Source organism: Canis aureus, chromosome 32 (genome assembly GCF_053574225.1).
Source record: "Canis aureus isolate CA01 chromosome 32, VMU_Caureus_v.1.0, whole genome shotgun sequence".
In the NCBI taxonomy this organism is placed as follows: domain Eukaryota; kingdom Metazoa; phylum Chordata; class Mammalia; order Carnivora; family Canidae; genus Canis; species Canis aureus.
In genome coordinates, this window is record NC_135642.1 from 9,758,705 (window position 1) to 9,771,756 (window position 13,052).

Sequence of the window (13,052 nt, forward strand, 5' to 3'; positions counted from 1 at the left end):
CCCTCCTTCTAATTTTCAGTTTCTGTTATTCAATAGATGTGACTCAAAAAATAATTCTCATATTAGGCCATGTTATTGAGCATATAATTTTCATTGTTTTGAATATCTTCTAATACAAGAAAAAAGCTAAAGTTTCCGTTTTTACTCAATGCTCTATTACTTTTGCACCAGCAGATTATAAAGAGGACTTACTTCTGAATATTTACCCAAGGAAAGGGAGCCCTAAAATAAGATTTCATACATTTTGGACTATCTCCATTCTATAAATATCATGTCTCCAAATCACCTGCTTCACAAACCCAGTCAACAGAGAGAACTCCCCCAGGCTCATTAAGAAAAAAAGTTTTAGTCACTGTAAATACGTTTCCACTACAACAGTCTCTTAGTTATCAGTTCTGTCTCTTTGAAGATGCAATTTCACTTATTCAACAAATTTTATTGAGTGACCATATACCAGGCTCTGTTTTCTTTTTGAATAGAATTCTGCTGGATAGGTTTCAGATACTATCAATAACCTTTAAATATTTTCCCCCTTCATCTTTACTTATTTTCAATTTTTTATTGTAAAATACACAACATAAAATTTATTATTTCAACTAATTTTAAGTATACAGTTCAGTGGTATTACATGCATTCATATTGTTGTGTAACCATCATCACCATCCATCTCCAAAACCCTTTATATCTTGCACAAATAAAACTTTGTACCCATTAAATAACTCCTCATTCTCCTTTACTCTCAGCCCCTGGCAATCACCACTCTACTTTCTGTCTCTATGATTTTGACTATTCTATGTAACTCATATAAGAGGAGTCACACAGTATTTGTCTTTTTCTGATTGGTTTATCTCTTTAGTATAATGTCAAGCTTCATCTATGTTGCAACATATGTAAGAATTTTCCTCTTTTTACAGTTGAATAATATCCAATGTGTGTGTATATCACACTTTGCTTATCTGCTTATCTATCAATAGACACTTGGATTGCCTCCACATTTTAGTTATTGTGAATAGTGTTGCTATGAACATGTTGTATGAATATCTCTTCAAGATTCTGCATTCAGTTGTTTCAAGTATATACCCAGAAGTGGAATTGATAGATCATATGGTTTTGATTCTTTGGGAATAATATTAGAGGAACAATTAAAACATTTCATTCTTTCTCCTATCTCCTTTGTTCCATGCACAAGCCTACTAAAAAGTGCTTCTGATGAACTTGTTTTGTATTTTACCTTTTGTCAGTCATGACCTCTGTTGGCGTCTAAGACACCTTGTTATGTATGCTGTTTTGTTTTGTTTCCTGGACTCAGTTTCCTTTCAGTATTCTTCCTTATTTTTTTTCTCTGCTAAATATCTAAATATATATTTTTAAATATCTAAATATTTAAGAATTTTTAAGGTTCTATCCTGAGTTCCCTTCTCTCCTTACCTGCTCATTTTCCCAGATGCACTCATCCCCTTTCATGGCTTTAAGCGGCTATAGGCCAATGACTCTCTAATCCACATTTCCACCCCCAAACTTGCACCAGAACTCCATACTCATTTAAACAAGTCCATTCAATGTTTTCACATACCTGATATTTAGGCATGTTAACATGGTAAAATTTACATGGCCAATAAACAGTTCTTCGGGATTTAGCTCTCAAAAAAACTGGATCCTTCCTCCAAACTCCCCATTTCAGTTGGATGGTAGCCACATCCATCCAACTGCTTTAATCAGTAATCTAGGAGGCTTTGAATTTTACTCTTTAAGATATTGCAAACTCCTTGTCCACCTCACATCATCAACAAATATAGCTTACATAATCTGTTCTCTCTCTTTATTGCCAAGATCATGATGTTTCACCTGCTAACTCCTCTCATTGCCTCTAAGAATGGCTCTTATAGTCCATTTCCCAAACAGCAGATATTTCCCACTTTAGAACTCAAAACAGACCATGTTATTCCTGTGCTTAAAATCTTCCACTTACTTCCCACTGCACTTATAATAAAATCCAATCTTCTTGCACTAGATTGCAAAGCCCTTTATAACAGACTCCCTGTTTACTTCATCTTTCTTTACTCTCTGTCTTGTTCCAATCTCAATGGCAATCCCCCCCCCCCTTTTTTTTTTAGCACATTGGGCTGTTTCCCATCCTAGGACCTTTGCATAAGTTTATTCTTCTACCCAGAATGCTCTTCACTATGATCTTTAATGTCTGACTCTTTCTTGTCATTCAAATCTTACCTTAAACTGTATCAGAGAGATTTATTCTTACTAACCACACAATCTAAAATGACCAACTGTTTTCTAAAACATTATATTATTTCTCTGAAAAGAATTTATCACTAGCTGATTTTCTTCTTGTTATTTGTTTATTTTATCTCTAACCAGAAAGAAAATATAAGCTCTACTAAGACATTACTTTATGGTATGATGATCACATAGTAAATGCTTAACAAATAATTGAGTAAACAAGTTGAATTCTTCCAAAAAGAATTTCTCTGAAATCCTTACATTTGGTTGATATCTTTAAGTCCCCCACTAGCCGTTTTCATGACCTTTCTTCAAGATGCCATGCAAATTGTTTAAAAAGATAAAGTCTTGCAAAGTCACATTACTAACATCAAACATATGTGAAAAAAACCCAAATAATTAGAATCAAAATAGTATAATTTGACCAAAAAGAACTGAACTCAATAAACTATTCCAAAGTTATAAATCATATTTACTCTCCTATTAAAAAAAATCAATGTTTTTAGAAATTGAATTTTATTTTCTCAGAAAATTGACTGCTAGTGGCAAGAAGAGCCAGCTAAGGAAAACAGAAAACTATTTTAGCCCAATATCTTTTTTGTGTGTACACTTTATTTTGGTACTTCATCTTATCTAATTTCTAAATCATTAAAATGTGACAAAATAGTGGCATAAAGGGATGATTGCACTTAATACATAAAACTATTAACACATTAGACATAATGAGATAGTTATCTTAAACTCAATTAAATTTCTCAGAAGCCTTACAAAATATTGTTCATTTGTGAGAAATTTACAGCAAAGGCTATTAAGTATGACTCTTCATTTTACAACAGAGTTTCAGAAAAGACCCAGAAGCCAAAACAATCAGTGTTAAATAGCCCACAATCTATAGGTAGTAGTAACCATCACTGCAGTACTTGGAAATACATGGCCCTAATAATTCTCCTAGCATCAGTTCACCACTAACCTCTAGGCTTTAAGAACAAAAAAAAAAAAAAAAATTGGGCAGCCTGGGTGGCTCAGCAGTTTAGTGCGGCCTTCAGCCCAGGGCTGGATCCTGGAGACCCAGGATCGAATCCCATGTCAGGCTCCCTGCATGGAGCCTGCTTCTCCCTCTGCCTGTGTCTCTGCCTCTCTCTCTCTCTCTGTCTCTCATGAGTAAATAAATAAAATCTTTTTAAAAAATTCATGAAGGTAAAAATTAGAGGACAAAGTAATCAATATAACCTTTCCTTTAAGGACAAACAGAAAAGAAAAAGTATGAAAAATCAAAATCTCCTTGAAAGTATGAAAGAATAACAAGATACTGAAGAATTACCAGGCTAAGTTCTAGGGAAGACAAAAGTTGAGAGAAGCTTCTCAACACAATATAACCGATTTGTATTACTTGACATTTTTGCTGATTCCTGAAAATGGCCCTAAATGAGACTAAAGGCTAAGCCTGACTTCTGATAACTTCCATGGACTAGAAAGAAAAAGACTGATGTTTAAGTTACACAAGGGAGGTAGAACTGGCAATCCAGAAGTCAATAGGGTGAACTATAAAGAGAAAGACCATTATAGGGGCCTGAAGATTAATTGAATCATCTCAATTATTAAACTTGCATTATGGTAATCCCATACTAGTTGTGGTACCAGGTGCCTGAAAAGCAAACAAAATTCATCTCTATAGAAAGGTAAGCTTTAAATTATTTCTGCAAACAATTTTGGGACACATTAAAACAAAAACAAAACAGATACACAAGACAACTCAAGTAAATAAAGCCAGCAAAAAAACTACGTTTAGTGATACAAAAGAAAAGATTGAGAATTTCATCAGCTACTTCAAAATATATAAAAGAATGAAATAGGAATTTTCTAACTGTAAAATAGAAAAGTACAATAACCAAAATAAGAACTCAACAAATGGGTTAACACCGGATAAGACATAGCTAACAAAACACTTAGGAAAATGGAGCATGGGTTAGAAGAAAATTTACAGAATAAAAAAGAAGTGGCAAAAGAATGGAAAATATAGAACAAAGTATGTAGGACAGATGATACCTTAGGAAGAGCTAACTTACAGAATTTAAGATTAAGAGGAAGAAGGTGAGAATAGGAAAGAAACAATAGCTGAAAAAATATAGCTGAGGACTTTCTAATACTGATGAAAGATTTCCAACCACAGATATGAGGAGTGTTACAAGATGAGAAAGAAACTAGATGTATGTAGTAAAACTGCTTTTGACAGCTAATGACCATGAAAGGAAATAAAAGTAGTATGATCTGGTGTTCTTTAGACAAATGGCTAATAACCATAGGTGGAAGCTGGGAGATCCAACAAGAAACATGAAAAGTTTAAATATATGAGTAAATTTAAATTAATACTCATGGTTTAAGGCAAAAGTAATTACATATATAACATATATAATAATTATATGTAAAATTTATATGTATATAATTACAATATAAGATAATAATGTCACACAAGAGGGGAAATATGATTAAGATATTTCAAAATTCGAAGTCCTTACACTGTCCTTGCAGATAGTAAAAGTGCCAATTAATATTAGATTTTCAAAAGTCATTAATTCATGCTGTAATATCCGAAGAAACCACTAATAAAATATTTAAAATGTGCATAATTTCAAGCTAATATAAGGAAAAATGGGATTTAAGCAAAACTCAAATAATCCAAAAAGAAACCTAGGGAATGTGGAGAAAATAGAAAACACTTAAGGTAATAAAGCTGGGGCAGCCCAGATGGCTCAGCGGTTTAGCGCCACCTTCGGCTTGGGGCATGATCCTGGAGTCCCGGGATCGAGTTCCACACTGGACTCCCTCATGGAGCCTGCTTGTCCCTCTGCCTGTGTCTCTGCCTCTCTCTCTCTCTCTCTCTCTCTGTGTCTCATGAATAAATAAATAAGATCTTTTTTAAAAAAAAGGTAATAAAGCTGTACTTAAATATGTCAATATATATGCTAAATGTAAATATACAAAGGCTCCAATTAGGAAACAAATATTGGACTTAATTAAAAACAAATAACTGTATGGATGAATAAGACACACATCTAAAATATACAAATATTTTAAAAGTGTGATTATTCTATTGATTCCTAGAAGAACTTTGTTGAAGTCTCCCACTATAATTATGAATTTGCCTATTTCATCTTGTAATTCTGTTGATTTTTGCTTTATATACTTTGACATTGTGTTATTAGATGCATACAAATTTGGAATTTTTAATTTCTATGATATAGTACTTCTTTCTATCTCTAATAATGTTTTTGCCTTTAAACCCACTTCATTTAATTTTTACTATTATAGATAAATCTTTTTTAATGTTTAAATTATAGAAAAATAGTGATTATTTAAAAATTCAAAGAATAGATGTTTATGATATAAATCCAGTTTAAAATCCTTTGTTGTACTCCTTTGATTAAGCTCCACACATTTGCAGTGTTCCCTTAGTTTTTGTGCCAGTTCAAATAGAAAATAAAGGATGCCCTTTTCCAGCTTTCTCCTGCCAGGGTTTTCTACCATACTTTCCAGTTCTCAAGAGCCCCTTTACTCTCTGGCCAGAAAGACTAGATTCTCCTGCCCTCTTGTACAGCTCCAAGCAACTATGGCACAGTGACAAGGGAAGAAGAGGAAAAACAATCATGGGTATTCTCCACTATTTTATTCTATGACAGGAACCCCCTTTCCCACTTTCTCTATCCAAGATCTCCTTTCAGGATCTTAGATGCCTGTGCTATAGGTCATTTGGACCTGGTTTGGGGGCAAGGCAAGGAGAATTAAAAAGAAAACAAAAACAGGAATTATATAGGAGGATGTCTCACAAGGCAATGTATCAAAAGTCATCAAGGTGTTGAATCAATTTTACCTTGTCTACCCAATGTTGGCAATTTAATTCAAGAATAAATGGAACTACTGGTTCTCACTAGTGAATGGGCTTGCATTTTGTCTCCATGAATGACATGGACCAATAATAATGAATAAGTGAAAATGAGAAGGAAAAAAATCAGAAGATGAAATCTTCAACAAGAACATTATAGCAATGTTATTTATGTATGTATATTCTAGGTAAAAAGTAAAAATAATATTCAATTGAGATGTACAAAAAGCCAGTGGAGCTCCTATTTATTTCTGACATTTTTCTTCATAGTTTAGAGATAGAGCCTAGCGATATTTTTCAGAAGATAGTTAAGAGCAATAAAAAAAAAAGCCCATCAAAAATGGAATAACATTTTGCTTCTGTTTATCGAGAAGATATCATATCTACCTGAGTCAAAGGATTTTTAACTCAAATTCATCCAAGATATACCCATCACCTCCAAGAGATTGGAAATTTGTCCATAATAAATGTAGGTTCATGAGAATAATAGTTACATTTTCATTTTATAGCTCTATCATTATAGGGTGAGTTTTCCTTAAAGAGGACTTTATTTTTTCTATCACCTTCCTAATTGGAATCAAAGTATTATAAGTTTTCAAGAGACCTCATTGGTGTTTTAAATATTTGAGAGCTAAGTATAGATTTCTTTTGGTTATCAAAAACTTCATCTGGGAGCCCTGGATCCAATTTGTCTATGACTATAGGTAAGATAAGGTGATTCTGAGCTATTGCACCCTGAAGAAGAACATAATGAAATGTCTCTAATATTTTCAGTTGAAATCCCTGTAAGTGTATATTGGAATTACATGATTCTGTTCTTGGAAAATGTGAAAGTTCTGATAAGCAAAAGCTTTTCCTGATAAATTTATAGTTATAATAAGATTATGATATTGAAATTTGACAGCAAGATACTGTTCTTTAAGTCAAGTCAATAGTTTACAAATATACACCGATTATGAGAGCTAAATCTATCACCACATTGCTAAACTGTATCAGAAAGGAAAATGCTTAAATATACTTAAAAAATTAAAAAGAAGAAATTTAACCATACAACCTTATATACTGTAAACTAAGAGAGTATTTATTGTCATTATTGGCTGTGTGGGTCTTTGGCAGGTGACAATTTTTGCTAGAATTAGAAAGTCGTGACTAAATTTCCTAAAGCCAGAAATGTTTTAATGTTCTTAAATATCTAACTGCATGTGGCTTTTAAACCCCTCAAAAGTGACTGATCCAAATTGAGAGACACTAAAAGCTAAAATACATACCAGATCTCAAAGGCTTAGCTTGAAATAAAAATATAAAACATTTAATTAATAATTTTTCAACTGATTACTTGTTGAAATGATAACATTTCAGATGCATTGGGTCAAATAAGCAATAACTATTAAAATTAATTACACTTCTTATTACTTTTTTAAATGTGACGACTAGAAAATTTAAAAAATACTCGTGTGGCTTGCATTTGTGGCTCACATTCCATTTCCATTGGGCAGTGACATTTTAAACCATAGGTCATAATAATAATAAGGTTGTTGGGTAGAATATTCTACTTGTTATACTAGAAATCCTCTCTTCATGAAATTTTCTAGCATAGTTTGCCCAGGAACCCCTTAGCGATCATGTATGGTCCCCTTGATTTAGTGATAAATTTTTTATTCTTACTTTCTTAGAGTGTAAGCCTTGTTATATCTGCTATACATATATAGGTATTATAATTTCTTATCCTCTTGTTTGTTTCTCTTGTTACTCTGCGAGCTTCTTCAGGAGAAAGACCTATCAGCACATAGTATATTGCCAATAAAATTTAAAGAATACATTTTAAAACAAAAAGCAATTGATAAATTTATTCATACCATTTCTGGGAAGATTCTACCTTTTATAAAAAAATTCATTTAAACTCAATTTAATTAACAGATAGTGTATTATTAGTTTCAAAGATAGAACTTAGTGATTTATCAGTTGCATATAATACCCTGTGCTCATTACTTCTGACTGGTGTGAGGTGGTATCTCATTGTGATTTCAATTTATACTTCTCTTTTTTTTTTTTAAGATTTTATTTTTTAATTTTTATTTATTTATGATAGTCACAGAGAGAGAGAAAGAGAGAGGCAGAGACACAGGCAGAGGGAGAAGCAGGCTCCATGCACCGGGAGCCCGACGTGGGATTCGATCCCGGGTCTCCAGGATCGCACCCTGGGCCAAAGGCAGGCGCCAAACCGCTGCGCCACCCAGGGATCCCTCAATTTATACTTCTCTGATGGTGAGTGATGTTGAGCATTTTTTCATGTGTCTATTGACCATTTGTATGTCTTAGGAAGTTCTACCTTAATGGACAATAAATAAATTATGTTTATCATTAAACATAGTGGCTTATTTGAGTAATTGAGTTAGTTAGGACACTGTTAAACTAATCATAGTTAAATAAGGCCTCCCCATTCAGTCAGGAAATTCTTTTACAGAATCTCTTTTAAATCAAGCAGAGGCAAAATATAGATAAGTACTAACTATACTTAAAATGTCAGAAATACATTATTTCAGGATTTGTATATTATGTACTCAATACATGTTTACTTAGTTCCTATTATATGTCTAACATGGGGATGCAAAGATTAATAAACATTATTCTTTTATTTATGTAGTTCACAGCCTAGATGAGAAGACAGGTATTCAACATATTCTGAACTATGACTAAAGAATGTGTTGGTTTTAAGGATGGAGAAAGTTATCAATTCTTCCTGGCTTTATAACAGGATTCAGGACTTAGCTGAAGCTATGAAAGGTGAGTAGGTGTTTGCATATATAGGTCAGACGAAAGGGGGATAGTATTTTAGGGTAATCCATAAAGAGAAGGAAAGACAAATGACAGCACTGAGACATAAAGGAGCTAGTAATTCTATATTTTAGAGTTAAGGGATATAAGATAGAAGTGGTAATAAGGTCAGTTAATTCATATACTCAAACTATTCAATATATATTTGAGTATTATTTCTTTTTTTTTTCTTTTTAACATTTTAGCTCTGTAGACTTTACCCCCTTTCTTCTTCTTTTTTAATTTTTTTTATTTATTTATGATAGTCACAGAGAGAGAGAGAGAGAGGCAGAGACATAGGCAGAGGGAGAAGCAGGCTCCATGCAGGGAGCCCGAATGTGGGACTCGATCCCGGGTCTTCAGGATCGCGCCCTGGGCCAAAGGCAGGCGCCAAACCGCTGCGCCACCCAGGGATCCCTGAGTATTATTTCTTGAGGAAGTTCAGCATATGTCTTAGGAGCTCTAGCTCTAGATTTAAATATCTTGACTTCAAATTCTCTACTACAACCTAAAAATGTGATCTTGGATAAATTAAAAAAAAAATCCTTAAGCCTCAGTTTGCTTACATGTATACTAAAAAAGATAATGATAACAGTAATTACAATTTGTAGAATTGTTACAACTATTAAATATCCCACTTAAAATGCTTACCGTCATCAATTCTCTTCAGTCAAAGATTATTAGGAACCTAGTTGTAGTTGAAAAAGCAGGATTAGCTACTCATTACAGAAAAATAGAACAAGTAACAATGGGGAACTGTGGGTATTTCTGTAAGATGCCTTAGAAAGCCTGTAAGATTTGGGGTTTGGTTGTGTGATTTGGGGAAAATCCAAGCAAGCAAGGTTTTGCTGTCAATTAGATGCTGTCATAAAATGAAGGCAATTCTCTGATTGGGTGTTTCAATAAGTTGTATCTTTAAGAAGACCAACTAGAGCAAAGCTTAAGGCTACAATTGGTAAAGAAGCCACTCATATTAGCCAGGAGAGAGAAATGTTTGCTATTTTGGACAGTGATCTTGACTGTGCTTAGATAAAAGTTATGAAGTAATCTCGCTTTGTCTCACAGTCTTAGAGTGACCTTGTATGATGTTAGCAAGATAATATATACAACAGAAGAATAGCATGGTTTAGCTAGAAGTGTCCGTCTAGTTCCTAAATGTCAGGGGCTGCTTTTTTTTTTAATTTTTGAGCATTATGCCTAATATATATTAAACATTCAATAAATACTTAAAGTTACTTTCAGATGTCAAGTGGAGATGCATGTAAATAGAGTTTAGGACTATGTTCTAAGAAACTCTATCACTTAATGTCCAGGAAGAGGAGAAAGAAGCTGCAGCGGAAAATAAAAAACAACCAGAGGGATGGAAGGAAAATGAGGAGGATATGATGTCACAGAAGGGAATTTTTCAAGGAAGAAAACAGTGGTGGAGAGATACCCAATACTGCTAAGTCAAGGAAGATGAGTTCTGAACACTGGGATTAGCAACAGAGAAGTCAATGGCAACATTGATGGGAGAAATTTCAGTGGAGTAATGGTGGAGAAAGTCAGGCTTGGAAGGGTGAGAAATGAGCAGTAGGTAGACAACTGCTTGCAAAAGAGGAACTAAAATTAGACTTGCTGAAGGGTTATGGTGGGTTAAGGAAGATTTAAATTCCTTTTTTAATATAGAAATTATTTTTCATATTTAAATGTTGAGATGATTCCAGTCAAACAGAAGAGGTCAAATCTACAAGAATGAAAAATTGGTAACGAAAGAACAATTAATAATAAAAAGCTCTAGAACAAGGTGGCAGAATGCAGAATGCTTTATGGCTGACACCTTTTTCTCTGGATCATGCTATGAAGTCAGCCAAATAATTACATCATCTTTTAGGGTCACAATGTCACCAAAAGTATATTCTTCCAAAAATTAGGCAACACTTCCATTTGTGGTAGTGTTGTTAAGTGTTCCCAATAGAGTATTATATTTAGTAGCTTGTTTTAGGCAATCTTAACAATAGTTACACTTTCATGGGCTGATTTTACAAGCCAGAGGCAACATTTTCTTGGTAGGATATAGTTAGGTCAAAGCATCCATCTGGTGTAAATAATAAATGGCACATCCATCCTGGACTTCATGTTCCACTGAGTCTTGACGAATTAGCTCCTTACCAAATTTCTGTTTCTCTGTATTATGCAATGCCTTCTCTAAAAGCCAGGATGATTTAAGGAAGAGGTAACTAAGGGAAGAATCCCAAAGGAAGGAAATAATAAATAAGGGGGTACCTGCCATACATTTTCACTGGTGTTTGACAGTGAGTCAAAGTATTAACAAAGATTTGTACATCAATATTTTTCATCAACTCATAATTCTTGGCCCTTTTTAAAAAACATTTATTTATTTGAGAGAGAGAGCATGAACAGGGGAAGGGGCAGAAGGAGAGGGACAAGCAGACTCGCCGCTCAGTGAGGATCCTGATGCTGATGCAGGGCTCCATCCCAGAACCCCTGGTATCGACCTGAGCTGAAGTTAGATGCTTAACCAACAGAGCCACCAAGGTAGCCCAAATTATTAACTCTTTAAATTCATATGTTGAAAAGCTGAAGATCCTTTACTAGTCCTAGTACCTTAGGGACTGACTCCAGGTCCTTGCTGATTTTCTCGAATCTGCAAACTACCACAAAAGACCTAAAGAGTGTTCACTTTCTAGTTCTGGTAACAACTCTCTTTATGTACCCATGGGTATGCTGCCCTTGAATCTTCCACGCAACATTGCATGGATTATATTCAGTAATTCTTAACCAGGAATGTATGCTAATCTTCTGGGAGAGCTGGTTTTTACAAAAGGTGATTTTCACAAGGAAGCTTTTTTCCCTAAAGTGAGCAATGTCTAAGACACCTAACTGTACCTCTTATAAGATAAATACATAGATAAAAGAGAGGGGGGGTGCTGTAACTCACATATCCTAGTAAACTTAGCTTTCTTTAGGAAGAAGACATTCTCAAACTTCACTGTGCATTAACAAAGTGATTGACCCTAGGGAATATTCTAGAAGTATTTAGAGCTTTTTATGTTCACATGGAACAATGGAGAAAATCACATTAAACTGCAATAAAGCACACAGGTATTTTAACCCTTTTCCCATCAATCTTCCACCACATCTCTGGAAATAGTATAATCTATTACCACATCAATGGTGCAATGAAACACACACATCTATTTAGCATCAGGCTTTCTTACTGGTTATAGATTTAAATTCTTTTAATACCAAATCCCAAGGCTGTAAAGAAATTGCTCTGAGTGAGATTTGACTATACATTAGTCATTCAGGGCTCAGTAGACTTTCATATAGGCTACGTCAACTTTACCTAATCCATGTGGTTTTTCAATACAGTAAATAAAAGGCAAAAAACCACAAACTTTAGATTAGACCTAATTCACGTAAGTCCTCTTAGTGATTCTCCAGAGAAACAGAACCAATAGGATATATAGATATACATAAAAGGAGATTTGTTATGAGGATTGGCTCATATGATTATTGAGGCTAAGTCCCACAATCTGCCATCTGCATGCTAAAAACTAGGAAAGCCAGTGCTTTAATTCAGTCTGGGTCCAAAAGCCTGAGAACCAAGGAGTGGGTGGTGATGGTGTATGTTTCAAAGTCTGGAGGTCTGAGAACTGGGAGCTCCAATATCTAAGGGCAGCAAAATATGTCCCAGCTGAATAAGAGAGACAGATTTTGCCCTTTCTTTTGCCCTTTTTTCTATTCAGGTCCCCAGTGGATTGAATGATGCCAGCCCATACTGGGGAGGATGGACCTTCTTCACTCAAATGCTAATCTCTTCCAGGAACACCTCACATCCTTTTTTCTATTCAGGTCCCCAGTGGATTGAATGATGCCAGCCCATACTGAGGAGGATGGACCTTCTTCATTCAAATGTTTATCTCTTCCAGGAACACCTCACACCCAGAAATAGTTTTATGAGCTATTGGGGCATTCCTTGGTCCAGTCAAGTTGACAAATAAAATCAACCCTCACATCCTCTATCCCTACAATCTTGGTGATGCTTAGAAAAAAATGTAGACTTTTTGATCTTTGGTTTGTTTTCTCACCTATAGAAGAGTAATAATGATAAATTTGT

The 13,052-nt window shown here is 34.4% G+C and overlaps 1 protein-coding gene across 15 annotated transcripts in view; it reads right to left on the bottom strand.

Annotated features, from left to right (window-relative positions):
- The window catches only part of LOC144302962 (uncharacterized), a 776,799-nt gene that overhangs the window by 399,608 nt on the left and 364,139 nt on the right, over positions 1-13,052 (bottom strand). The window lies entirely within an intron of this gene.